Here is a 27,146-nt window from a genome sequence, read left to right as displayed (position 1 = left end):
AACTCAATCAAGATGATGCAAGAAATGTTCCATTGATTCTTACGTGATTTTTACGCTCAATCCTATAAGGAAACAGTAACATTTTAGTTGTGCCATGTGGCCAGTAGGAAACAACCTTACCAGTTGTGCTAACATCCAGAAAATATAGAAAAACAGAGCTATAATCATGAAGTTGCACGGATTCATCGGGCATTTCAGGCTTCGACTGTATCTTCTTTACAGTCTGCACTTCTGAAATCCAGAAACAATACATCAATGATCATGCAAGCAATTAATTATTTCACTGTAATCAACTGCTCTGTCCTGTAACGTAGAGTTCAGCACGTGTTGACTACATTTTGACAGACATATTATTTCTAGAACATATTCAATATTAGCAAAACTACCTTGAATACTTGTTTTTTTTCATGGAAAAGTTTGTTGGTGACCTACAGCCATTATTTTCTACTCTTCAATGAGAAAAATGAAGGATGCGTCAGGATGAATTAAATCCTTATTGCTTACTATGGATGAGAATTAACCACAATACGATGTTTTCAGGAGACTGCCCATGTGACACAGGCATCTATGTTAGATGTAATCACCCTTCAGACGGCCGTAGAAATTCATGGAAGTTTCGAGCATTCGTTGCGTATCACTAGGCACAGTTGACAGTTTTACCATCAAAACTGCAGCTGACCCCGACGTGATTTGAACACGCAACCTTCTGATCTGGAGTCAGACGCGCTACCATTGCGCCACGAGGTATCTTGAATATATACTTTCTAAAAAAACTTGCGCCAGTTGAATCTTACCAATCGATCTCACAAACCAGTCATAACTCAATCAAGGTGATGCAAGAAATGTTCCATTGATTCTTACGTGATTTTTACGCTCAATCCTATAAGGAAACAGTAACGTTTTAGTTGTGCCATGTGGCCAGTAGGAAACAACCTTACCAGTTGTGCTAACATCCAGAAAATATAGAAAAACAGAGCTATAATCATGAAGTTGCACGGATTCATCGGGCATTTCAGGCTTCGACTGTATCTTCTTTACAGTCTGCACTTCTGAAATCCAGAAAAAATACATCAAGGATCATGCAAGCAATTAATTATTTCACTGTAATCAACTGCTCTGTCCTGTAACGTAGAGTTCAGCACGTGTTGACTACATTTTGACAGACATTTTATTTCTAGAACATATTTAATATTAGCAAAACTACCTTGAAGGCCGTAGAAATTCATGGAAGTTTTGAGCATTCGTTGCGTATCACTAGGCACAGTTGACAGTTTTACCATCAAAACTGCAGCTGACCCCGACGTGATTTGAACATGCAACCTTCCGATCTGGAGTCAGACGTGCTACCGTTGCGCCACGAGGTCCCTCGAATATATACTTTCTAACAAAAACTTGCGCCAGTTGAATCTTACCAATCGATCTCACAAACCAGTCATAACTCAATCAAGATGATGCAAGAAATGTTCCATTGATTCTTACGTGATTTTTACGCTCAATCCTATAAGGAAACAGTAGCGTTTAGTTGTGCCATGTGGCCAGTAGGAAACAACCTTACCAGTTGTGCTAACATCCAGAAAATATAGAAAAACAGAGCTATAATCATGAAGTTGCAGGGATTCATCGGGCATTTCAGGCTTCGACTGTATCTTCTTTACAGTCTGCACTTCTGAAATCCAGAAAAAATACATCAAGGATCATGCAAGCAATTAATTATTTCACTGTAATCAACTGCTCTGTCCTGTAACGTAGAGTTCAGCACGTGTTGACTACATTTTGACAGACATTTTATTTCTAGAACATATTTAATATTAGCAAAACTACCTTGAATACTTGTTTTTTTTCATGGAAAAGTTTGTTGGTGACCTACAGCCATTTTTTTCTACTCTTCAATGAGAAAAATGAAAAGTGCGTCAGGATGAATTAAATCCTTATTGCTTACTATGGATGAGAATTAACCACAATATGATGTTTTCAGGAGACTGCCCATGTGACACAGGCATCTATGTTAGATGTAATCACCCTTCAGAAGGCCGTAGAAATTCATGGAAGTTTCGAGCATTCGTTGTGTATCACTAGGCACAGTTGACAGTTTTACCATCAAAACTGCAGCTGACCCTGACGTGATCTGAACACGCAACCTTCTGATCTGGAGTCAGACGAGCTACTGTTGCGCCACAAGGTCCCTTGAATACATACTTTCTAAAAAAACTTGCGCCTGTTGAATCTTGAATTTTTACGCTCAATCCTATAAGGAAACAGTAGCGTTTTAGTTGTGCCATGTGGCCAGTAGGAAACAACCTTACCAGTTGTGCTAACATCCAGAAAACATAGAAAAGGTCCCTTGAATATATACTTTCTAAAAAAACTTGCGCCAGTTGAATCTTACCAATCGATCTCACAAACCAGTCATAACTCAATCAAGATGATGCGAAAAATGTTCCATTGATTCTTACGTGATTTTTACGCTCAATCCTATAAGGAAACAGTAGCGTTTTAGATGTGCCATGTGGCCAGTAGAAAACAACCTTACCAGTTGTGCTAACATCCAGAAAATAAAGAAAAGGTCCCTTGAATATATACTTTCTAAAAAAACTTGCGCCAGTTGAATCTTACCAATCGATCTCACAAACCAGTCATAACTCAATCAAGATGATGCGAAAAATGTTCCATTGATTCTTACGTGATTTTTACGCTCAATCCTATAAGGAAACAGTAGCGTTTTAGTTGTGCCATGTGGCCAGTAGGAAACAACCTTACCAGTTGTGCTAACATCCAGAAAATATAGAAATACAGAGCTATAACCATGAAGTTGCAAGGATTCATCGGGCATTTCAGGTTTCGACTGTATCTTCTTTACAGTCTGCACTTCTGAAATCCAGAAAAAATACATCAAGGATCATGCAATCAATTAATCATTTCACTGTAATCAACTGCTCTGTTCTGTAACGTAGAGTTCAGCACGTGTTGACTACATTTTTACAGACATTTTATTGCCAGAACATATTCAATATTAGCAAAACTACCTTGAATACTTGTTTTTTTTCATGGAAAAGTTTGTTGGTGACCTACAGCCATTATTTTCTACTCTTCAATGAGAAAAATGAAGGATGCGTCAGGATGAATTGAATCCTTATTGCTTGCTATGGATGAAAATTAACCACAATACGATGTTTTTAGGAGACTGCCCATGTGACACAGGCATCTATGTTAGATGTAATCACCCTTCAGAAGGCCGTAGAAATTCATGGAAGTTTTGAGCATTCGTTGCGTATCACTAGGCACAGTTGACAGTTTTACCATCAAAACTGCAGCTGACCCCGACGTGATTTGAACACGCAACCTTCTGATCTGGAGTCAGACGCGCTACCGTTGCGCCACGAGGTCCCTTGAATATATACTTTCTAAAAAAACTTGCGCCAGTTGAATCTTACCAATCGATCTCACAAACCAGTCATAACTCAATCAAGATGATGCAAGAAATGTTCCATTGATTCTTACGTGATTTTTACGCTCAATCCTATAAGGAAACAGTAGCGTTTAGTTGTGCCATGTGGCAAGTAGGAAACAACCTTACCAGTTGTGCTATCATCCAGAAAATATAGAAAAACAGAGCTATAATCATGAAGTTGCACGGATTCATCGGGCATTTCAGGCTTCGACTCTATCTTCTTTACAGTCTGCACTTCTGAAATCCAGAAAAAATACATCAAGGATCATGCAAGCAATTAATCATTTCACTGTAATCAACTGCTCTGTTCTGTAACGTAGAGTTCAGCACGTGTTGACTACATTTTTACAGACATTTTATTTCCAGAACATATTCAATATTAGCAAAACTACCTTGAATACTTGTTTTTTTTCATGGAAAAGTTTGTTGGTGACCTACAGCCATTATTTTCTACTCTTCAATGAGAAAAATGAAGGATGCATCAGGATGAATTAAATCCTTATTGCTTACTATGGATGAGAATTAACCACAATACGATGTTTTCAGGAGACTGCCCATGTGACACAGGCATCTATGTTAGATGTAATCACCCTTCAGAAGGCCGTAGAAATTCATGGAAGTTTCGAGCATTTGTTGCGTATCACTAGGCACAGTTGACAGTTTTACCATCAAAACTGCAGCTGACCCCGACGTGATTTGAACACGCAACCTTCTGATCTGGAATCAGACGCGCTACCGTTGCGCCACAAGGTCCCTTGAATATATACTTTCTAAAAAAACTTGCGCCAGTTGAATCTTGAATTTTTACGCTCAATCCTATAAGGAAACAGTAGCGTTTTAGTTGTGCCATGTGGCCAGTAGGAAACAACCTTACCAGTTGTGCTAACATCCAGAAAATATAGAAAAGGTCCCTTGAATATATACTTTCTAAAAAAACTTGCGCCAGTTGAATCTTACCAATCGATCTCACAAACCAGTCATAACTCAATCAAGATGATGCGAAAAATGTTCCATTGATTCTTACGTGATTTTTACGCTCAATCCTATAAGGAAACAGTAGCGTTTTAGATGTGCCATGTGGCCAGTAGGAAACAACCTTACCAGTTGTGCTAACATCCAGAAAATAAAGAAAAGTTCCCTTTAATATATACTTTCTAAAAAAACTTGCGCCAGTTGAATCTTACCAATCGATCTCACAAACCAGTCATAACTCAATCAAGATGATGCGAAAAATGTTCCATTGATTCTTACGTGATTTTTACGCTCAATCCTATAAGGAAACAGTAGCGTTTTAGTTGTGCCATGTGGCCAGTAGGAAACAACCTTACCAGTTGTGCTAACATCCAGAAAATATAGAAAAACAGAGCTATAACCATGAAGTTGCAAGGATTCATCTGGCATTTCAGGTTTCGACTGTATCTTCTTTACAGTCTGCACTTCTGAAATCCAGAAAAAATACATCAAGGATCATGCAAGCAATTAATCATTTCACTGTAATCAACTGCTCTGTTCTGTAACGTAGAGTTCAGCACATGTTGACTACATTTTTACAGACATTTTATTTCCAGAACATATTCAATATTAGCAAAACTACCTTGAATACTTGTTTTTTTTCATGGAAAAGTTTGTTGGTGACCTACAGCCATTATTTTCTACTCTTCAATGAGAAAAATGAAGGATGCGTCAGGATGAATTGAATCCTTATTGCTTACTATGGATGAGAATTAACCACAATACGATGTTTTCAGGAGACTGCCCATGTGACACAGGCATCTATGTTAGATGTAATCACCCTTCAGAAGGCCGTAGAAATTCATGGAAGTTTTGAGCATTCGTTGCGTATCACTAGGCACAGTTGACAGCTTTACCATCAAAACTGCAGCTGACCCCGACGTGATTTGAACACGCAACCTTCTGATCTGGAGTCAGATGCGCTACTGTTGCGCCACAAGGTCCCTTGAATATATAATTTCCAAAAAAACTTGTGCCAGTTGAATCTTACCAATCGATCTCACAAACCAGTCATAACTCAATCAAGATGATGCAAGAAATGTTCCATTGATTCTTACGTGATTTTTACGCTCAATCCTATAAGGAAACAGTAGCGTTTTAGTTGTGCCATGTGGCCAGTAGGAAACAACCTTACCAGTTGTGCTAACATCCAGAAAATATAGAAAAACAGAGCTATAATCATGAAGTTGCACGGATTCATCGGGCATTTCAGGCTTCGACTGTATCTTCTTTACAGTCTGCACTTCTGAAATCCCAAAAAAATACATCAATGATTATGCAAGTAATTAATTATTTCACTGTATTCAACTGCTCTGTCCTGTTACGTAGAGTTCAGCTCGTGTTGACTACATTTTGACAGACATTTTATTTCTAGAACATATTCAATATTAGCAAAACTACCTTGAATACTTGTTTTTTTTCATGGAAAAGTTTGTTGGTGACCTACAGCCATTATTTTCTACTCTTCAATGAGAAAAATGAAGGATGCGTCAGGATGAATTGAATCCTTATTGCTTACTATGGATGAGAATTAACCACAATACGATGTTTTCAGGAGACTGCCCATGTGACACAGGCATCTATGTTAGATGTAATCACCCTTCAGAAGGCCGTAGAAATTCATGGAAGTTTCGAGCATTTGTTGCGTATCACTAGGCACAGTTGACAGTTTTACCATCAAAACTGCAGCTGACCCCGACGTGATTTGAACACGCAACCTTCTGATTTGGAGTCAGATGCGCTACTGTTGTGCCACAAGGTCCCTTGAATATATACTTTCTAAAAAAACTTGCGCCAGTTGAATCTTGAATTTTTACGCTCAATCCTATAAGGAAACAGTAGCGTTTTAGTTGTGCCATGTGGCCAGTAGGAAACAACCTTACCAGTTGTGCTAACATCCAGAAAATATAGAAAAGGTCCCTTGAATATATACTTTCTAAAAAAACTTGCGCCAGTTGAATCTTACCAATCGATCTCACAAACCAGTCATAACTCAATCAAGATGATGCGAAAAATGTTCCATTGATTCTTACGTGATTTTTACGCTCAATCCTATAAGGAAACAGTAGCGTTTTAGATGTGCCATGTGGCCAGTAGGAAACAACCTTACCAGTTGTGCTAACATCCAGAAAATAAAGAAAAGTTCCCTTTAATATATACTTTCTAAAAAAAACTTGCGCCAGTTGAATCTTACCAATCGATCTCACAAACCAGTCATAACTCAATCAAGATGATGCGAAAAATGTTCCATTGATTCTTACGTGATTTTTACGCTCAATCCTATAAGGAAACAGTAGCGTTTTAGTTGTGCCATGTGGCCAGTAGGAAACAACCTTACCAGTTGTGCTAACATCCAGAAAATATAGAAAAACAGAGCTATAACCATGAAGTTGCAAGGATTCATCGGGCATTTCAGGTTTCGACTGTATCTTCTTTACAGTCTGCACTTCTGAAATCCAGAAAAAATACATCAAGGATCATGCAAGCAATTAATCATTTCACTGTAATCAACTGCTCTGTTCTGTAACGTAGAGTTCAGCACGTGTTGACTACATTTTTACAGACATTTTATTTCCAGAACATATTCAATATTAGCAAAACTACCTTGAATACTTGTTTTTTTTCATGGAAAAGTTTGTTGGTGACCTACAGCCATTATTTTCTACTCTTCAATGAGAAAAATGAAGGATGCGTCAGGATGAATTAAATCCTTATTGCTTACTATGGATGAGAATTAACCACAATACGATGTTTTCAGGAGACTGCCCATGTGACACAGGCATCTATGTTAGATGTAATCACCCTTCAGAAGGCCGTAGAAATTCATGGAAGTTTCGAGCATTCGTTGTGTATCACTAGGCACAGTTGACAGTTTTACCATCAAAACTGCAGCTGACCCCGACGAGATTTGAACACGCAACCTTCTGATCTGGAGTCAGACGCGCTACCGTTACGCCACAAGGTCCCTTGAATATATACTTTCTAAAAAAACTTGCGCCAGTTGAATCTTGAATTTTTACGCTCAATCCTATAAGGAAACAGTAGCGTTTTAGTTGTGCCATGTGGCCAGTAGGAAACAACCTTACCAGTTGTGCTAACATCCAGAAAATAAAGAAAAGTTCCCTTTAATATATACTTTCTAAAAAAACTTGCGCCAGTTGAATCTTACCAATCGATCTCACAAACCAGTCATAACTCAATCAAGATGATGCGAAAAATGTTCCATTGATTCTTACGTGATTTTTACGCTCAATCCTATAAGGAAACAGTAGCGTTTTAGTTGTGCCATGTGGCCAGTAGGAAACAACCTTACCAGTTGTGCTAACATCCAGAAAATATAGAAAAACAGAGCTATAACCATGAAGTTGCAAGGATTCATCGGGCATTTCAGGTTTCGACTGTATCTTCTTTACAGTCTGCACTTCTGAAATCCAGAAAAAATACATCAAGGATCATGCAAGCAATTAATCATTTCACTGTAATCAACTGCTCTGTTCTGTAACGTAGAGTTCAGCACATGTTGACTACATTTTTACAGACATTTTATTTCCAGAACATATTCAATATTAGCAAAACTACCTTGAATACTTGTTTTTTTTCATGGAAAAGTTTGTTGGTGACCTACAGCCATTATTTTCTACTCTTCAATGAGAAAAATGAAGGATGCGTCAGGATGAATTAAATCCTTATTGCTTACTATGGATGAGAATTAACCACAATACGATGTTTTCAGGAGACTGCCCATGTGACACAGGCATCTATGTTAGATGTAATCACCCTTCAGAAGGCCGTAGAAATTCATGGAAGTTTCGAGCATTCGTTGCGTATCACTAGGATCAGTTGACAGTTTTACCATCAAAACTGCAGCTGACCCCGACGAGATTTGAACACGCAACCTTCTGATCTGGAGTCAGACGCGCTACCGTTGCACCACAAGGTGCTTTGAATATATACTTTCTAAAAAAACTTGCGCCAGTTGAATCTTGAATTTTTACGCTCAATCCTATAAGGAAACAGTAGCGTTTTAGTTGTGCCATGTGGCCAGTAGGAAACAACCTTACCAGTTGTGCTAACATCCAGAAAATATAGAAAAACAGAGCTATAACCATGAAGTTGCAAGGATTCATCGGGCATTTCAGGTTTCGACTGTATCTTCTTTACAGTCTGCACTTCTGAAATCCAGAAAAAATACATCAAGGATCATGCAAGCAATTAATCATTTCACTGTAATCAACTGCTCTGTTCTGTAACGTAGAGTTCAGCACATGTTGACTACATTTTTACAGACATTTTATTTCCAGAACATATTCAATATTAGCAAAACTACCTTGAATACTTGTTTTCTTTCATGGAAAAGTTTGTTGGTGACCTACAGCCATTATTTTCTACTCTTCAATGAGAAAAGTGAAGGATGCGTCAGGATGAATTGAATCCTTATTGCTTACTATGGATGAGAATTAACCACAATACGATGTTTTCAGGAGACTGCCCATGTGACACAGGCATCTATGTTAGATGTAATCACCCTTCAGAAGGCCATAGAAATTCATCGAAATTTCAAGCATTCGTTGCGTATCACTAGGCACAGTTGACAGTTTTACCATCAAAACTGCAGCTGACCCCGACATGATTTGAACACGCAACCTTCTGATCTGGAGTCAGACGCGCTACCGTTGCGCCACGAGGTCCCTTGATTATATACTTTCTAAAAAAACTTTCGCCAGTTGAATCTTACCAATCGATCTCACAAACCAGTCATAACTCAATCAAGATGATGCAAGAAATGTTCCATTGATTCTTACGTGATTTTTACGCTCAACCCTATAAGGAAACAGTAGCGTTTTAGTTGTGCCATGTGGCCAGTAGGAAACAACCTTACCAGTTGTGCTAACATCCAGAAAATATAGAAAAACAGTGCTATAATCATGAAGTTGCACGGATTCATCGGGCATTTCAGGCTTCGACTGTATCTTCTTTACAGTCTGCACTTCTGAAATCCAGAAAAAATACATCAAGGATCATGCAAGCAATTAATAATTTCACTGTAATCAACTGCTCTGTCCTGTAACGTAGAGTTCAGCACGTGTTGACTACATTTTGACAGACATTTTATTTCTAGAACATATTCAATATTAGCAAAACTACCTTGAATACTTGTTTTTTTTCATGGAAAAGTTTGTTGGTGACCTACAGCCATTATTTTCTACTCTTCAATGAGAAAAATGAAGGATGCGTCAGGATGAATTGAATCCTTATTGCTTACTATGGATGAGAATTAACCACAATACGATGTTTTCAGGAGACTGCCCATGTGACACAGGCATCTATGTTAGATGTAATCACCCTTCAGAAGGCTGTAGAAATTCATCGAAGTTTCGAGCATTCGTTGCGTATCACTAGGCACAGTTGACAGTTTTACCATCAAAACTGCAGCTGACCCCGACATGATTTGAACACGCAACCTTCTGATCTGGAGTCAGATGCACTACCGTTGCACCACGAGGTCCCTTGATTATATATTTTCTTAAAAACTTGCGCCAGTTGAATCTTACCAATCGATCTCACAAACCAGTCATAACTCAATCAAGATGATGCAAGAAATGTTCCATTGATTCTTACGTGATTTTTACGCTCAACCCTATAAGGAAACAGTAGTGTTTTAGTTGTGCCATGTGGCCAGTAGGAAACAACCTTACCATTTGTGCTAACATCCAGAAAATATAGAAAAACAGAGCTATAATCATGAAGTTGCACGGTTTCATCGGGCATTTCAGGCTTCGACTGTATCTTCTTTAGAGTCTGCACTTCTGAAATCCAGAAAAAATACATCAAGGATCATGCAAGCAAATAATCATTTCACTGTAATCAACTGCTCTGTGCTGTAACGTAGAGTTCAGCACGTGTTGACTACATTTTGACAGACATTTTATTTCTAGAACATATTCAATATTAGCAAAACTACCTTGAATACTTGTTTTTTTTCATGGAAAAGTTTGTTGGTGACCTACAGCCATTATTTTCTACTCTTCAATGAGAAAAATGAAGGATGCGTCAGGATGAATTGAATCCTTATTGCTTACTATAGATGAGAATTAACCACAATACAATGTTTTTAGGAGACTGCCCATGTGACACAGGCATCTATGTTAGATGTAATCACCCTTCAGAAGGCTGTAGAAATTCATGGAAGTTTCGAGCATTCGTTGCGTATCACTAGGCACAGTTGACAGTTTTACCATCAAAACTGCAGCTGACCCCGACGTGATTTGAACACGCAACCTTCTGATCTGGAGTCAGACGCGCTACCGTTGCGCCACGAGGTCCCTTGATTATAAACTTTCTAAAAAAACTTGCGCCAGTTGAATCTTACCAATCGATCTCACAAACCAGTCATAACTCAATCAAGATGATGCAAGAAATGTTCCATTGATTCTTACGTGATTTTTACGCTCAACCCTATAAGGAAACAGTAGTGTTTTAGTTGTGCCATGTGGCCAGTAGGAAACAACCTTACCATTTGTGCTAACATCCAGAAAATATAGAAAAACAGAGCTATAATCATGAAGTTGCACGGTTTCATTGGGCATTTCAGGCTTCGACTGTATCTTCTTTAGAGTCTGCACTTCTGAAATCCAGAAAAAATACATCAAGGATCATGCAAGCAATTAATCATTTCACTGTAATCAACTGCTCTGTGCTGTAACGTAGAGTTCAGCACGTGTTGACTACATTTTGACAGACATTTTATTTCTAGAACATATTCAATATTAGCAAAACTACCTTGAATACTTGTTTTTTTTCATGGAAAAGTTTGTTGGTGACCTACAGCCATTATTTTCTACTCTTCAATGAGAAAAATGAAGGATGCGTCAGGATGAATTGAATCCTTATTGCTTACTATGGATGAGAATTAACCACAATACAATGTTTTTAGGAGACTGCCCATGTGACACAGGCATCTATGTTAGATGTAATCACCCTTCAGAAGGCTGTAGAAATTCATGGAAGTTTCGAGCATTCGTTGCGTATCACTAGGCACAGTTGACAGTTTTACCATCAAAACTGCAGCTGACCCCGACGTGATTTGAACACGCAACCTTCTGATCTGGAGTCAGACGCGCTACCGTTGCGCCACGAGGTCCCTTGATTATAAACTTTCTAAAAAAACTTGCGCCAGTTGAATCTTACCAATCGATCTCACAAACCAGTCATAACTCAATCAAGATGATGCAAGAAATGTTCCATTGATTCTTACGTGATTTTTACGCTCAACCCTATAAGGAAACAGTAGTGTTTTAGTTGTGCCATGTGGCCAGTAGGTAACAACCTTACCAGTTGTGCTAACATCCAGAAAATATAGAAAAACAGAGCTATAATCATGACGTTGCACGGATTCATCGGGCATTTCAGGCTTCGACTGTATCTTCTTTACAGTCTGCACTTCTGAAATCCAGAAAAAATACATCAAGGATCATGCAAGCAATTAATAATTTCACTGTAATCAACTGCTCTGTCCTGTAACGTAGAGTTCAGCACGTGTTGACTACATTTTGGCAGACATTTTATTTCTAGAACATATTCAATATTAGCAAAACTACCTTGAATACTTGTTTTTTTTCATGGAAAAGTTTGTTGGTGACCTACAGCCATTATTTTCTACTCTTCAATGAGAAAAATGAAGGATGCGTCAGGATGAATTGAATCCTTATTGCTTACTATAGATGAGAATTAACCACAATACAATGTTTTTAGGAGACTGCCCATGTGACACAGGCATCTATGTTAGATGTAATCACCCTTCAGAAGGCTGTAGAAATTCATGGAAGTTTCGAGCATTCGTTGCGTATCACTAGGCACAGTTGACAGTTTTACCATCAAAACTGCAGCTGACCCCGACGTGATTTGAACACGCAACCTTCTGATCTGGAGTCAGACGCGCTACCGTTGCGCCACGAGGTCCCTTGATTATAAACTTTCTAAAAAAACTTGCGCCAGTTGAATCTTACCAATCGATCTCACAAACCAGTCATAACTCAATCAAGATGATGCAAGAAATGTTCCATTGATTCTTACGTGATTTTTACGCTCAACCCTATAAGGAAACAGTAGTGTTTTAGTTGTGCCATGTGGCCAGTAGGTAACAACCTTACCAGTTGTGCTAACATCCAGAAAATATAGAAAAACAGAGCTATAATCATGACGTTGCACGGATTCATCGGGCATTTCAGGCTTCGACTGTATCTTCTTTACAGTCTGCACTTCTGAAATCCAGAAAAAATACATCAAGGATCATGCAAGCAATTAATAATTTCACTGTAATCAACTGCTCTGTCCTGTAACGTAGAGTTCAGCACGTGTTGACTACATTTTGACAGACATTTTATTTCTAGAACATATTCAATATTAGCAAAACTACCTTGAATACTTGTTTTTTTTCATGGAAAAGTTTGTTGGTGACCTACAGCCATTATTTTCTACTCTTCAATGAGAAAAATGAAGGATGCGTCAGGATGAATTGAATCCTTATTGCTTACTATGGATGAGAATTAACCACAATACGATGTTTTCAGGAGACTGCCCATGTGACACAGGCATCTATGTTAGATGTAATCACCCTTCAGAAGGCTGTAGAAAATCATCGAAGTTTCGAGCATTCGTTGCGTATCACTAGGCACAGTTGACAGTTTTACCATCAAAACTGCAGCTGACCCCGACATGATTTGAACACGCAACCTTCTGATCTGGAGTCAGACGCGCTACCGTTGCACCACAAGGTCCCTTGAATATATACTTTCTAAAAAAACTTGCGCCAGTTGAATCTTGAATTTTTACGCTCAATCCTATACGGAAACAGTAGCGTTTTAGATGTGCCATGTGGCCAGTAGGAAACAACCTTACCAGTTGTGCTAACATCCAGAAAATCAAGAAAAGTTCCCTTTAATATATACTTTCTAAAAAAACTTGCGCCAGTTGAATCTTACCAATCGATCTCACAAACCAGTCATAACTCAATCAAGATGATGCGAAAAATGTTCCATTGATTCTTACGTGATTTTTACGCTCAATCCTATAAGGAAACAGTAGCGTTTTAGTTGTGCCATGTGGCCAGTAGGAAACAACCTTACCAGTTGTGCTAACATCCAGAAAATATAGAAAAACAGAGCTATAACCATGAAGTTGCAAGGATTCATCGGGCATTTCAGGTTTCGACTGTATCTTCTTTACAGTCTGCACTTCTGAAATCCAGAAAAAATACATCAAGGATCATGCAAGCAATTAATCATTTCACTGTAATCAACTGCTCTGTTCTGTAACGTAGAGTTCAGCACATGTTGACTACATTTTTACAGACATTTTATTTCCAGAACATATTCAATATTAGCAAAACTACCTTGAATACTTGTTTTTTTTCATGGAAAAGTTTGTTGGTGACCTACAGCCATTATTTTCTACTCTTCAATGAGAAAAGTGAAGGATGCGTCAGGATGAATTGAATCCTTATTGCTTACTATGGATGAGAATTAACCACAATACTGCCCATGTGACACAGGCATCTATGTTAGATGTAATCACCCTTCAGAAGGCCATAGAAATTCATCGAAGTTTCAAGCATTCGTTGCGTATCACTAGGCACAGTTGACAGTTTTACCATCAAAACTGCAGCTGACCCCGACATGATTTGAACACGCAACCTTCTGATCTGGAGTCAGACGCGCTACCGTTGCGCCACGAGGTCCCTTGATTATATACTTTCTAAAAAAACTTGCGCCAGTTGAATCTTACCAATCGATCTCACAAACCAGTCATAACTCAATCAAGATGATGCAAGAAATGTTCCATTGATTCTTACGTGATTTTTACGCTCAACCCTATAAGGAAACAGTAGCGTTTTAGTTGTGCCATGTGGCCAGTAGGAAACAACCTTACCAGTTGTGCTAACATCCAGAAAATATAGAAAAACAGAGCTATAATCATGAAGTTGCACGGATTCATCGGGCATTTCAGGCTTCGACTGTATCTTCTTTACAGTCTGCACTTCTGAAATCCAGAAAAAATACATCAAGGATCATGCAAGCAATTAATAATTTCACTGTAATCAACTGCTCTGTCCTGTAACGTAGAGTTCAGCACGTGTTGACTACATTTTGACAGACATTTTATTTCTAGAACATATTCAATATTAGCAAAACTACCTTGAATACTTGTTTTTTTTCATGGAAAAGTTTGTTGGTGACCTACAGCCATTATTTTCTACTCTTCAATGAGAAAAATGAAGGATGCGTCAGGATGAATTGAATCCTTATTGCTTACTATGGATGAGAATTAACCACAATACGATGTTTTCAGGAGACTGCCCATGTGACACAGGCATCTATGTTAGATGTAATCACCCTTCAGAAGGCTGTAGAAATTCATCGAAGATTCGAGCATTCGTTGCGTATCACTAGGCACAGTTGACAGTTTTACCATCAAAACTGCAGCTGACCCCGACATGATTTGAACACGCAACCTTCTGATCTGGAGTCAGATGCACTACCGTTGCACCACGAGGTCCCTTGATTATATATTTTCTAAAAAACTTGCGCCAGTTGAATCTTACCAATCGATCTCACAAACCAGTCATAACTCAATCAAGATGATGCAAGAAATGTTCCATTGATTCTTACGTGATTTTTACGCTCAACCCTATAAGGAAACAGTAGTGTTTTAGTTGTGCCATGTGGCCAGTAGGAAACAACCTTACCATTTGTGCTAACATCCAGAAAATATAGAAAAACAGAGCTATAATCATGAAGTTGCACGGTTTCATCGGGCATTTCAGGCTTCGACTGTATCTTCTTTAGAGTCTGCACTTCTGAAATCCAGAAAAAATACATCAAGGATCATGCAAGCAAATAATCATTTCACTGTAATCAACTGCTCTGTGCTGTAACGTAGAGTTCAGCACGTGTTGACTACATTTTGACAGACATTTTATTTCTAGAACATATTCAATATTAGCAAAACTACCTTGAATACTTGTTTTTTTTCATGGAAAAGTTTGTTGGTGACCTACAGCCATTATTTTCTACTCTTCAATGAGAAAAATGAAGGATGCGTCAGGATGAATTGAATCCTTATTGCTTACTATAGATGAGAATTAACCACAATACAATGTTTTTAGGAGACTGCCCATGTGACACAGGCATCTATGTTAGATGTAATCACCCTTCAGAAGGCTGTAGAAATTCATGGAAGTTTCGAGCATTCGTTGCGTATCACTAGGCACAGTTGACAGTTTTACCATCAAAACTGCAGCTGACCCCGACGTGATTTGAACACGCAACCTTCTGATCTGGAGTCAGACGCGCTACCGTTGCGCCACGAGGTCCCTTGATTATAAACTTTCTAAAAAAACTTGCGCCAGTTGAATCTTACCAATCGATCTCACAAACCAGTCATAACTCAATCAAGATGATGCAAGAAATGTTCCATTGATTCTTACGTGATTTTTACGCTCAACCCTATAAGGAAACAGTAGTGTTTTAGTTGTGCCATGTGGCCAGTAGGAAACAACCTTACCATTTGTGCTAACATCCAGAAAATATAGAAAAACAGAGCTATAATCATGAAGTTGCACGGTTTCATTGGGCATTTCAGGCTTCGACTGTATCTTCTTTAGAGTCTGCACTTCTGAAATCCAGAAAAAATACATCAAGGATCATGCAAGCAATTAATCATTTCACTGTAATCAACTGCTCTGTGCTGTAACGTAGAGTTCAGCACGTGTTGACTACATTTTGACAGACATTTTATTTCTAGAACATATTCAATATTAGCAAAACTACCTTGAATACTTGTTTTTTTTCATGGAAAAGTTTGTTGGTGACCTACAGCCATTATTTTCTACTCTTCAATGAGAAAAATGAAGGATGCGTCAGGATGAATTGAATCCTTATTGCTTACTATGGATGAGAATTAACCACAATACAATGTTTTTAGGAGACTGCCCATGTGACACAGGCATCTATGTTAGATGTAATCACCCTTCAGAAGGCTGTAGAAATTCATGGAAGTTTCGAGCATTCGTTGCGTATCACTAGGCACAGTTGACAGTTTTACCATCAAAACTGCAGCTGACCCCGACGTGATTTGAACACGCAACCTTCTGATCTGGAGTCAGACGCGCTACCGTTGCGCCACGAGGTCCCTTGATTATAAACTTTCTAAAAAAACTTGCGCCAGTTGAATCTTACCAATCGATCTCACAAACCAGTCATAACTCAATCAAGATGATGCAAGAAATGTTCCATTGATTCTTACGTGATTTTTACGCTCAACCCTATAAGGAAACAGTAGTGTTTTAGTTGTGCCATGTGGCCAGTAGGTAACAACCTTACCAGTTGTGCTAACATCCAGAAAATATAGAAAAACAGAGCTATAATCATGACGTTGCACGGATTCATCGGGCATTTCAGGCTTCGACTGTATCTTCTTTACAGTCTGCACTTCTGAAATCCAGAAAAAATACATCAAGGATCATGCAAGCAATTAATCATTTCACTGTAATCAACTGCTCTGTCCTGTAACGTAGAGTTCAGCACGTGTTGACTACATTTTGGCAGACATTTTATTTCTAGAACATATTCAATATTAGCAAAACTACCTTGAATACTTGTTTTTTTTCATGGAAAAGTTTGTTGGTGACCTACAGCCATTATTTTCTACTCTTCAATGAGAAAAATGAAGGATGCGTCAGGATGAATTGAATCCTTATTGCTTACTATAGATGAGAATTAACCACAATACAATGTTTTTAGGAGACTGCCCATGTGACACAGGCATCTATGTTAGATGTAATCACCCTTCAGAAGGCTGTAGAAATTCATGGAAGTTTCGAGCATTCGTTGCGTATCACTAGGCACAGTTGACAGTTTTACCATCAAAACTGCAGCTGACCCCGACGTGATTTGAACACGCAACCTTCTGATCTGGAGTCAGACGCGCTACCGTTGCGCCACGAGGTCCCTTGATTATAAACTTTCTAAAAAAACTTGCGCCAGTTGAATCTTACCAATCGATCTCACAAACCAGTCATAACTCAATCAAGATGATGCAAGAAATGTTCCATTGATTCTTACGTGATTTTTACGCTCAACCCTATAAGGAAACAGTAGTGTTTTAGTTGTGCCATGTGGCCAGTAGGAAACAACCTTACCATTTGTGCTAACATCCAGAAAATATAGAAAAACAGAGCTATAATCATGAAGTTGCACGGTTTCATTGGGCATTTCAGGCTTCGACTGTATCTTCTTTAGAGTCTGCACTTCTGAAATCCAGAAAAAATACATCAAGGATCATGCAAGCAATTAATCATTTCACTGTAATCAACTGCTCTGTGCTGTAACGTAGAGTTCAGCACGTGTTGACTACATTTTGACAGACATTTTATTTCTAGAACATATTCAATATTAGCAAAACTACCTTGAATACTTGTTTTTTTTCATGGAAAAGTTTGTTGGTGACCTACAGCCATTATTTTCTACTCTTCAATGAGAAAAATGAAGGATGCGTCAGGATGAATTGAATCCTTATTGCTTACTATGGATGAGAATTAACCACAATACGATGTTTTCAGGAGACTGCCCATGTGACACAGGCATCTATGTTAGATGTAATCACCCTTCAGAAGGCTGTAGAAATTCATCGAAGTTTCGAGCATTCGTTGCGTATCACTAGGCACAGTTGACAGTTTTACCATCAAAACTGCAGCTGACCCCGACATGATTTGAACACGCAACCTTCTGATCTGGAGTCAGACGCGCTACCGTTGCACAACAAGGTTCCTTGAATATATACTTTCTAAAAAAACTTGCGCCAGTTGAATCTTGAATTTTTACGCTCAATCCTATAAGGAAACAGTAGCGTTTTAGTTGTGCCATGTGGCCAGTAGGAAACAACCTTACCAGTTGTGCTAACATCCAGAAAATATAGAAAAGGTCCCTTGAATATATACTTTCTAAAAAAACTTGCGCCAGTTGAATCTTACCAATCGATCTCACAAACCAGTCATAACTCAATCAAGATGATGCGAAAAATGTTCCATTGATTCTTACGTGATTTTTACGCTCAATCCTATAAGGAAACAGTAGCGTTTTAGATGTGCCATGTGGCCAGTAGGAAACAACCTTACCAGTTGTGCTAACATCCAGAAAATAAAGAAAAGTTCCCTTTAATATATACTTTCTAAAAAAACTTGCGCCAGTTGAATCTTACCAATCGATCTCACAAACCAGTCATAACTCTATCAAGATGATGCGAAAAATGTTCCATTGATTCTTACGTGATTTTTACGCTCAATCCTATAAGGAAACAGTAGCGTTTTAGTTGTGCCATGTGGCCAGTAGGAAACAACCTTACCAGTTGTGCTAACATCCAGAAAATATAGAAAAACAGAGCTATAACCATGAAGTTGCAAGGATTCATCGGGCATTTCAGGTTTCGACTGTATCTTCTTTACAGTCTGCACTTCTGAAATCCAGAAAAAATACATCAAGGATCATGCAAGCAATTAATCATTTCACTGTAATCAACTGCTCTGTTCTGTAACGTAGAGTTCAGCACGTGTTGACTACATTTTTACAGACATTTTATTTCCAGAACATATTCAATATTAGCAAAACTACCTTGAATACTTGTTTTTTTTCATGGAAAAGTTTGTTGGTGACCTACAGCCATTATTTTCTACTCTTCAATGAGAAAAATGAAGGATGCGTCAGGATGAATTAAATCCTTATTGCTTACTATGGATGAGAATTAACCACAATACGATGTTTTCAGGAGACTGCCCATGTGACACAGGCATCTATGTTAGATGTAATCACCCTTCAGAAGGCCGTAGAAATTCATGGAAGTTTCGAGCATTCGTTGCGTATCACTAGGCACAGTTGACAGTTTTACCATCAAAACTGCAGCTGACCCCAACGAGAATTGAACACGCAACCTTCTGATCTGGAGTCAGACGCGCTACCGTTGCGCCACGAGGTCCCTTGATTATAAACTTTCTAAAAAAACTTGCGACAGTTGAATCTTACCAATCGATCTCACAAACCAGTCATAACTCAATCAAGATGATGCAAGAAATGTTCCATTGATTCTTACGTGATTTTTACGCTCAACCCTATAAGGAAACAGTAGTGTTTTAGTTGTGCCATGTGGCCAGTAGGTAACAACCTTACCAGTTGTGCTAACATCCAGAAAATATAGAAAAACAGAGCTATAATCATGAAGTTGCACGGTTTCATTGGGCATTTCAGGCTTCGACTGTATCTGCTTTAGAGTCTGCACTTCTGAAATCCAGAAAAAATACATCAAGGATCATGCAAGCAATTAATCATTTCACTGTAATCAACTGCTCTGTGCTGTAACGTAGAGTTCAGCACATGTTGACTACATTTTTACAGACATTTTATTTCCAGAACATATTCAATATTAGCAAAACTACCTTGAATACTTGTTTTTTTTCATGGAAAAGTTTGTTGGTGACCTACAGCCATTATTTTCTACTCTTCAATGAGAAAAATGAAGGATGCGTCAGGATGAATTGAATCCTTATTGCTTACTATAGATGAGAATTAACCACAATACAATGTTTTTAGGAGACTGCCCATGTGACACAGGCATCTATGTTAGATGTAATCACCCTTCAGAAGGCCATAGAAATTCATGGAAGTTTCGAGCATTCGTTGCGTATCACTAGGCACAGTTGACAGTTTTACCATCAAAACTGCAGCTGACCCCGACATGATTTGAACACGCAACCTTCTGATCTGGAGTCAGACGTGCTACCGTTGCACCACGAGGTCCCTTGATTATATATTTTCTAAAAAACTTGCGCCAGTTGAATCTTACCAATCGATCTCACAAACCAGTCATAACTCAATCAAGATGATGCAAGAAATGTTCCATTGATTCTTACGTGATTTTTACGCTCAACCCTATAAGGAAACAGTAGTGTTTTAGTTGTGCCATGTGGCCAGTAGGAAACAACCTTACCATTTGTGCTAACATCCAGAAAATATAGAAAAACAGAGCTATAATCATGAAGTTGCACGGTTTCATCGGGCATTTCAGGCTTCGACTGTATCTTCTTTACAGTCTGCACTTCTGAAATCCAGAAAAAATACATCAAGGATCATGCAAGCAAATAATCATTTCACTGTAATCAACTGCTCTGTGCTGTAACGTAGAGTTCAGCACGTGTTGACTACATTTTGACAGACATTTTATTTCTAGAACATATTCAATATTAGCAAAACTACCTTGAATACTTGTTTTTTTTCATGGAAAAGTTTGTTGGTGACCTACAGCCATTATTTTCTACTCTTCAATGAGAAAAATGAAGGATGCGTCAGGATGAATTGAATCCTTATTGCTTACTATAGATGAGAATTAACCACAATACAATGTTTTTAGGAGACTGCCCATGTGACACAGGCATCTATGTTAGATGTAATCACCCTTCAGAAGGCTGTAGAAATTCATGGAAGTTTCGAGCATTCGTTGCGTATCACTAGGCACAGTTGACAGTTTTACCATCAAAACTGCAGCTGACCCCGACGTGATTTGAACACGCAACCTTCTGATCTGGAGTCAGATGCGCTACCGTTGCGCCACAAGGTCCCTTGATTATAAACTTTCTAAAAAAACTTGCGCCAGTTGAATCTTACCAATCGATCTCACAAACCAGTCATAACTCAATCAAGATGATGCAATAAATGTTCCATTGATTCTTACGTGATTTTTACGCTCAACCCTATAAGGAAACAGTAGTGTTTTAGTTGTGCCATGTGGCCAGTAGGTAACATACTTACCAGTTGTGCTAACATCCAGAAAATATAGAAAAACAGAGCTATAATCATGAAGTTGCACGGTTTCATTGGGCATTTCAGGCTTCGACTGTATCTTCTTTAGAGTCTGCACTTCTGAAATCCAGAAAAAATACATCAAGGATCATGCAAGCAATTAATCATTTCACTGTAATCAACTGCTCTGTGCTGTAACGTAGAGTTCAGCACGTGTTGACTACATTTTGACAGACATTTTATTTCTAGAACATATTCAATATTAGCAAAACTACCTTGAATACTTGTTTTTTTTCATGGAAAAGTTTGTTGGTGACCTACAGCCATTATTTTCTACTCTTCAATGAGAAAAATGAAGGATGCGTCAGGATGAATTGAATCCTTATTGCTTACTATAGATGAGAATTAACCACAATACAATGTTTTTAGGAGACTGCCCATGTGACACAGGCATCTATGTTAGATGTAATCACCCTTCAGAAGGCTGTAGAAATTCATGGAAGTTTCGAGCATTCGTTGCGTATCACTAGGCACAGTTGACAGTTTTACCATCAAAACTGCAGCTGACCCCGACGTGATTTGAACACGCAACCTTCTGATCTGGAGTCAGACGCGCTACCGTTGCGCCACGAGGTCCCTTGATTATAAACTTTCTAAAAAAACTTGCGCCAGTTGAATCTTACCAATCGATCTCACAAACCAGTCATAACTCAATCAAGATGATGCAAGAAATGTTCCATTGATTCTTACGTGATTTTTACGCTCAACCCTATAAGGAAACAGTAGTGTTTTTGTTGTGCCATGTGGCCAGTAGGTAACAACCTTACCAGTTGTGCTAACATCCAGAAAATATAGAAAAACAGAGCTATAATCATGACGTTGCACGGATTCATCGGGCATTTCAGGCTTCGACTGTATCTTCTTTACAGTCTGCACTTCTGAAATCCAGAAAAAATACATCAAGGATCATGCAAGCAATTAATAATTTCACTGTAATCAACTGCTCTGTCCTGTAACGTAGAGTTCAGCACGTGTTGACTACATTTTGACAGACATTTTATTTCTAGAACATATTCAATATTAGCAAAACTACCTTGAATACTTGTTTTTTTTCATGGAAAAGTTTGTTGGTGACCTACAGCCATTATTTTCTACTGTTCAATGAGAAAAATGAAGGATGCGTCAGGATGAATTGAATCCTTATTACTTACTATGGATGAGAATTAACCACAATACAATGTTTTTAGGAGACTGCCCATGTGACACAGGCATCTATGTTAGATGTAATCACCCTTCAGAAGGCTGTAGAAATTCATGGAAGTTTTGAGCATTCGTTGCGTATCACTAGGCACAGTTGACAGTTTTACCATCAAAACTGCAGCTGACCCTGACATGATTTGAACACGCAACCTTCTGATCTGGAGTCAGATGCGCTACCGTTGCGCCACGAGGTCCCTTGATTATAAACTTTCTAAAAAAACTTGCGCCAGTTGAATCTTACCTATCGATCTCACAAACCAGTCATAACTCAATCAAGATGATGCAAGAAATGTTCCATTGATTCTTACGTGATTTTTACGCTCAACCCTATAAGGAAACAGTAGCGTTTTAGTTGTGCCATGTGGCCAGTAGGAAACAACCTTACCAGTTGTGCTAACATCCAGAAAATATAGAAAAGGTCCCTTGAATATATACTTTCTAAAAAAACTTGCGCCAGTTGAATCTTACCAATCGATCTCACAAACCAGTCATAACTCAATCAAGATGATGCAAGAAATGTTCCATTGATTCTTACGTGATTTTTACGCTCAACCCTATAAGGAAACAGTAGCGTTTTAGTTGTGCCATGTGGCCAGTAGGAAACAACCTTACCAGTTGTGCTAACATCCAGAAAATATAGAAAAACAGAGCTATAATCATGAAGTTGCACGGATTCATCGGGCATTTCAGGCTTCGACTGTATCTTCTTTACAGTCTGCACTTCTGAAATCCAGAAAAAATACATCAAGGATCATGCAAGCAATTAATAATTTCACTGTAATCAACTGCTCTGTCCTGTAACGTAGAGTTCAGCACGTGTTGACTACATTTTGACAGACATTTTATTTCTAGAACATATTCAATATTAGCAAAACTACCTTGAATACTTGTTTTTTTTCATGGAAAAGTTTGTTGGTGACCTACAGCCATTATTTTCTACTCTTCAATGAGAAAAATGAAGGATGCGTCAGGATGAATTGAATCCTTATTGCTTACTATGGATGAGAATTAACCACAATACGATGTTTTCAGGAGACTGCCCATGTGACACAGGCATCTATGTTAGATGTAATCACCCTTCAGAAGGCTGTAGAAATTCATCGAAGTTTCGAGCATTCGTTGCGTATCACTAGGCACAGTTGACAGTTTTACCATCAAAACTGCAGCTGACCCCGACATGATTTGAACACGCAACCTTCTGATCTGGAGTCAGACGTGCTACCGTTGCACCACGAGGTCCCTTGATTATATATTTTCTAAAAAACTTGCGCCAGTTGAATCTTACCAATCGATCTCACAAACCAGTCATAACTCAATCAAGATGATGCAAGAAATGTTCCATTGATTCTTACGTGATTTTTACGCTCAACCCTATAAGGAAACAGTAGTGTTTTAGTTGTGCCATGTGGCCAGTAGGAAACAACCTTACCATTTGTGCTAACATCCAGAAAATATAGAAAAACAGAGCTATAATCATGAAGTTGCACGGTTTCATCGGGCATTTCAGGCTTCGACTGTATCTTCTTTAGAGTCTGCACTTCTGAAATCCAGAAAAAATACATCAAGGATCATGCAAGCAAATAATCATTTCACTGTAATCAACTGCTCTGTGCTGTAACGTAGAGTTCAGCACGTGTTGACTACATTTTGACAGACATTTTATTTCTAGAACATATTCAATATTAGCAAAACTACCTTGAATACTTGTTTTTTTTCATGGAAAAGTTTGTTGGTGACCTACAGCCATTATTTTCTACTCTTCAATGAGAAAAATGAAGGATGCGTCAGGATGAATTGAATCCTTATTGCTTACTATGGATGAGAATTAACCACAATACGATGTTTTCAGGAGACTGCCCATGTGACACAGGCATCTATGTTAGATGTAATCACCCTTCAGAAGGCCATAGAAATTCATGGAAGTTTCGAGCATTCGTTGCGTATCACTAGGCACAGTTGACAGTTTTACCATCAAAACTGCAGCTGACCCCGACATGATTTGAACACGCAACCTTCTGATCTGGAGTCAGACGTGCTACCGTTGCACCACGAGGTCCCTTGATTATAAACTTTCTAAAAAAACTTGCGCCAGTTGAATCTTACCAATCGATCTCACAAACCAGTCATAACTCAATCAAGATGATGCAAGAAATGTTCCATTGATTCTTACGTGATTTTTACGCTCAACCCTATAAGGAAACAGTAGTGTTTTAGTTGTGCCATGTGGCCAGTAGGAAACAACCTTACCATTTGTGCTAACATCCAGAAAATATAGAAAAACAGAGCTATAATCATGAAGTTGCACGGTTTCATCGGGCATTTCAGGCTTCGACTGTATCTTCTTTAGAGTCTGCACTTCTGAAATCCAGAAAAAATACATCAAGGATCATGCAAGCAAATAATCATTTCACTGTAATCAACTGCTCTGTGCTGTAACGTAGAGTTCAGCACGTGTTGACTACATTTTGACAGACATTTTATTTCTAGAACATATTCAATATTAGCAAAACTACCTTGAATACTTGTTTTTTTTCATGGAAAAGTTTGTTGGTGACCTACAGCCATTATTTTCTACTCTTCAATGAGAAAAATGAAGGATGCGTCAGGATGAATTGAATCCTTATTGCTTACTATAGATGAGAATTAACCACAATACAATGTTTTTAGGAGACTGCCCATGTGACACAGGCATCTATGTTAGATGTAATCACCCTTCAGAAGGCTGTAGAAATTCATGGAAGTTTCGAACATTCGTTGCGTATCACTAGGCACAGTTGACAGTTTTACCATCAAAACTGCAGCTGACCCCGACGTGATTTGAACACGCAACCTTCTGATCTGGAGTCAGACGTGCTACCGTTGCGCCACGAGGTCCCTTGATTATAAACTTTCTAAAAAAACTTGCGCCAGTTGAATCTTACCAATCGATCTCACAAACCAGTCATAACTCAATCAAGATGATGCAAGAAATGTTCCATTGATTCTTACGTGATTTTTACGCTCAACCCTATAAGGAAACAGTAGTGTTTTAGTTGTGCCATGTGGCCAGTAGGTAACAACCTTACCAGTTGTGCTAACATCCAGAAAATATAGAAAAACAGAGCTATAATCATGACGTTGCACGGATTCATCGGGCATTTCAGGCTTCGACTGTATCTTCTTTACAGTCTGCACTTCTGAAATCCAGAAAAAATACATCAAGGATCATGCAAGCAATTAATAATTTCACTGTAATCAACTGCTCTGTCCTGTAACGTAGAGTTCAGCACGTGTTGACTACATTTTGACAGACATTTTATTTCTAGAACATATTCAATATTAGCAAAACTACCTTGAATACTTGTTTTTTTTCATGGAAAAGTTTGTTGGTGACCTACAGCCATTATTTTCTACTGTTCAATGAGAAAAATGAAGGATGCGTCAGGATGAATTGAATCCTTATTACTTACTATGGATGAGAATTAACCACAATACGATGTTTTCAGGAGACTGCCCATGTGACACAGGCATCTATGTTAGATGTAATCACCCTTCAGAAGGCTGTAGAAATTCATGGAAGTTTCGAGCATTCGTTGCGTATCACTAGGCACAGTTGACAGTTTTACCATCAAAACTGCAGCTGACCCTGACATGATTTGAACACGCAACCTTCTGATCTGGAGTCAGATGCGCTACCGTTGCGCCACGAGGTCCCTTGATTATAAACTTTCTAAAAAAACTTGCGCCAGTTGAATCTTACCAATCGATCTCACAAACCAGTCATAACTCAATCAAGATGATGCAAGAAATGTTCCATTGATTCTTACGTGATTTTTACGCTCAACCCTATAAGGAAACAGTAGTGTTTTAGTTGTGCCATGTGGCCAGTAGGAAACAACCTTACCATTTGTGCTAACATCCAGAAAATATAGAAAAACAGAGCTATAATCATGACGTTGCACGGATTCATCGGGCATTTCAGGCTTCGACTGTATCTTCTTTACAGTCTGCACTTCTGAAATCCAGAAAAAATACATCAAGGATCATGCAAGCAATTAATAATTTCACTGTAATCAACTGCTCTGTCCTGTAACGTAGAGTTCAGCACGTGTTGACTACATTTTGACAGACATTTTATTTCTAGAACATATTCAATATTAGCAAAACTACCTTGAATACTTGTTTTTTTTCATGGAAAAGTTTGTTGGTGACCTACAGCCATTATTTTCTACTCTTCAATGAGAAAAATGAAGGATGCGTCAGGATGAATTGAATCCTTATTGCTTACTATGGATGAGAATTAACCACAATACGATGTTTTCAGGAGGCTGCCCATGTGACACAGGCATCTATGTTAGATGTAATCACCCTTCAGAAGGCTGTAGAAATTCATCGAAGTTTCGAGCATTCGTTGCGTTTCACTAGGCACAGTTGACAGTTTTACCATCAAAACTGCAGCTGACCCCGACATGATTTGAACACGCAACCTTCTGATCTGGAGTCAGATGTGCTACCGTTGCACCACGAGGTCCCTTGATTATATATTTTCTAAAAAACTTGCGCCAGTTGAATCTTACCAATCGATCTCACAAACCAGTCATAAC

At 38.5% G+C, this 27,146-nt stretch overlaps 25 non-coding genes across 25 annotated transcripts; all 25 read right to left on the bottom strand.

Moving 5' to 3' along the window:
- Nucleotides 1–675: 675 nt before the first annotated feature.
- On the bottom strand, nucleotides 676–747 carry TRNAW-CCA (transfer RNA tryptophan (anticodon CCA)). Its single transcript has one exon. It is a non-coding gene; the product is annotated as a tRNA-Trp (tRNA).
- Nucleotides 748–3,312: 2,565 nt separating this feature from the next.
- TRNAW-CCA (transfer RNA tryptophan (anticodon CCA)) lies at nucleotides 3,313–3,384 on the bottom strand. Its single transcript has one exon. It is a non-coding gene; the product is annotated as a tRNA-Trp (tRNA).
- A 745-nt stretch (nucleotides 3,385–4,129) lies between these two features.
- TRNAW-CCA (transfer RNA tryptophan (anticodon CCA)) lies at nucleotides 4,130–4,201 on the bottom strand. Its single transcript has one exon. It is a non-coding gene; the product is annotated as a tRNA-Trp (tRNA).
- A 1,130-nt stretch (nucleotides 4,202–5,331) lies between these two features.
- On the bottom strand, nucleotides 5,332–5,403 carry TRNAW-CCA (transfer RNA tryptophan (anticodon CCA)). Its single transcript has one exon. It is a non-coding gene; the product is annotated as a tRNA-Trp (tRNA).
- Nucleotides 5,404–6,149: 746 nt separating this feature from the next.
- On the bottom strand, nucleotides 6,150–6,221 carry TRNAW-CCA (transfer RNA tryptophan (anticodon CCA)). The gene has a single exon. It is a non-coding gene; the product is annotated as a tRNA-Trp (tRNA).
- Nucleotides 6,222–7,352: 1,131 nt separating this feature from the next.
- TRNAW-CCA (transfer RNA tryptophan (anticodon CCA)) lies at nucleotides 7,353–7,424 on the bottom strand. The gene has a single exon. It is a non-coding gene; the product is annotated as a tRNA-Trp (tRNA).
- Nucleotides 7,425–9,075: 1,651 nt separating this feature from the next.
- TRNAW-CCA (transfer RNA tryptophan (anticodon CCA)) lies at nucleotides 9,076–9,147 on the bottom strand. The gene has a single exon. It is a non-coding gene; the product is annotated as a tRNA-Trp (tRNA).
- Nucleotides 9,148–10,710: 1,563 nt separating this feature from the next.
- TRNAW-CCA (transfer RNA tryptophan (anticodon CCA)) lies at nucleotides 10,711–10,782 on the bottom strand. Its single transcript has one exon. It is a non-coding gene; the product is annotated as a tRNA-Trp (tRNA).
- Nucleotides 10,783–11,528: 746 nt separating this feature from the next.
- TRNAW-CCA (transfer RNA tryptophan (anticodon CCA)) lies at nucleotides 11,529–11,600 on the bottom strand. The gene has a single exon. It is a non-coding gene; the product is annotated as a tRNA-Trp (tRNA).
- A 746-nt stretch (nucleotides 11,601–12,346) lies between these two features.
- Nucleotides 12,347–12,418, bottom strand: TRNAW-CCA (transfer RNA tryptophan (anticodon CCA)). The gene has a single exon. It is a non-coding gene; the product is annotated as a tRNA-Trp (tRNA).
- A 746-nt stretch (nucleotides 12,419–13,164) lies between these two features.
- On the bottom strand, nucleotides 13,165–13,236 carry TRNAW-CCA (transfer RNA tryptophan (anticodon CCA)). The gene has a single exon. It is a non-coding gene; the product is annotated as a tRNA-Trp (tRNA).
- Nucleotides 13,237–14,123: 887 nt separating this feature from the next.
- On the bottom strand, nucleotides 14,124–14,195 carry TRNAW-CCA (transfer RNA tryptophan (anticodon CCA)). Its single transcript has one exon. It is a non-coding gene; the product is annotated as a tRNA-Trp (tRNA).
- A 1,563-nt stretch (nucleotides 14,196–15,758) lies between these two features.
- On the bottom strand, nucleotides 15,759–15,830 carry TRNAW-CCA (transfer RNA tryptophan (anticodon CCA)). The gene has a single exon. It is a non-coding gene; the product is annotated as a tRNA-Trp (tRNA).
- A 746-nt stretch (nucleotides 15,831–16,576) lies between these two features.
- Nucleotides 16,577–16,648, bottom strand: TRNAW-CCA (transfer RNA tryptophan (anticodon CCA)). Its single transcript has one exon. It is a non-coding gene; the product is annotated as a tRNA-Trp (tRNA).
- A 746-nt stretch (nucleotides 16,649–17,394) lies between these two features.
- Nucleotides 17,395–17,466, bottom strand: TRNAW-CCA (transfer RNA tryptophan (anticodon CCA)). Its single transcript has one exon. It is a non-coding gene; the product is annotated as a tRNA-Trp (tRNA).
- Nucleotides 17,467–19,414: 1,948 nt separating this feature from the next.
- TRNAW-CCA (transfer RNA tryptophan (anticodon CCA)) lies at nucleotides 19,415–19,486 on the bottom strand. Its single transcript has one exon. It is a non-coding gene; the product is annotated as a tRNA-Trp (tRNA).
- Nucleotides 19,487–20,232: 746 nt separating this feature from the next.
- On the bottom strand, nucleotides 20,233–20,304 carry TRNAW-CCA (transfer RNA tryptophan (anticodon CCA)). The gene has a single exon. It is a non-coding gene; the product is annotated as a tRNA-Trp (tRNA).
- A 745-nt stretch (nucleotides 20,305–21,049) lies between these two features.
- TRNAW-CCA (transfer RNA tryptophan (anticodon CCA)) lies at nucleotides 21,050–21,121 on the bottom strand. Its single transcript has one exon. It is a non-coding gene; the product is annotated as a tRNA-Trp (tRNA).
- A 746-nt stretch (nucleotides 21,122–21,867) lies between these two features.
- TRNAW-CCA (transfer RNA tryptophan (anticodon CCA)) lies at nucleotides 21,868–21,939 on the bottom strand. The gene has a single exon. It is a non-coding gene; the product is annotated as a tRNA-Trp (tRNA).
- A 746-nt stretch (nucleotides 21,940–22,685) lies between these two features.
- TRNAW-CCA (transfer RNA tryptophan (anticodon CCA)) lies at nucleotides 22,686–22,757 on the bottom strand. The gene has a single exon. It is a non-coding gene; the product is annotated as a tRNA-Trp (tRNA).
- Nucleotides 22,758–23,730: 973 nt separating this feature from the next.
- Nucleotides 23,731–23,802, bottom strand: TRNAW-CCA (transfer RNA tryptophan (anticodon CCA)). Its single transcript has one exon. It is a non-coding gene; the product is annotated as a tRNA-Trp (tRNA).
- A 745-nt stretch (nucleotides 23,803–24,547) lies between these two features.
- TRNAW-CCA (transfer RNA tryptophan (anticodon CCA)) lies at nucleotides 24,548–24,619 on the bottom strand. The gene has a single exon. It is a non-coding gene; the product is annotated as a tRNA-Trp (tRNA).
- A 746-nt stretch (nucleotides 24,620–25,365) lies between these two features.
- TRNAW-CCA (transfer RNA tryptophan (anticodon CCA)) lies at nucleotides 25,366–25,437 on the bottom strand. Its single transcript has one exon. It is a non-coding gene; the product is annotated as a tRNA-Trp (tRNA).
- Nucleotides 25,438–26,183: 746 nt separating this feature from the next.
- On the bottom strand, nucleotides 26,184–26,255 carry TRNAW-CCA (transfer RNA tryptophan (anticodon CCA)). Its single transcript has one exon. It is a non-coding gene; the product is annotated as a tRNA-Trp (tRNA).
- Nucleotides 26,256–27,001: 746 nt separating this feature from the next.
- On the bottom strand, nucleotides 27,002–27,073 carry TRNAW-CCA (transfer RNA tryptophan (anticodon CCA)). Its single transcript has one exon. It is a non-coding gene; the product is annotated as a tRNA-Trp (tRNA).
- Between the last annotated feature and the right edge of the window lie 73 nt (nucleotides 27,074–27,146).

The sequence above is a fragment of the Mixophyes fleayi genome, chromosome 4 (genome assembly GCF_038048845.1).
Source record: "Mixophyes fleayi isolate aMixFle1 chromosome 4, aMixFle1.hap1, whole genome shotgun sequence".
Classification (NCBI taxonomy): Eukaryota; Metazoa; Chordata; class Amphibia; order Anura; family Limnodynastidae; genus Mixophyes; species Mixophyes fleayi.
The sequence above is the reverse complement of the archived record's forward strand: the minus strand, read 5'-3'. Positions and strand labels throughout refer to the sequence as shown.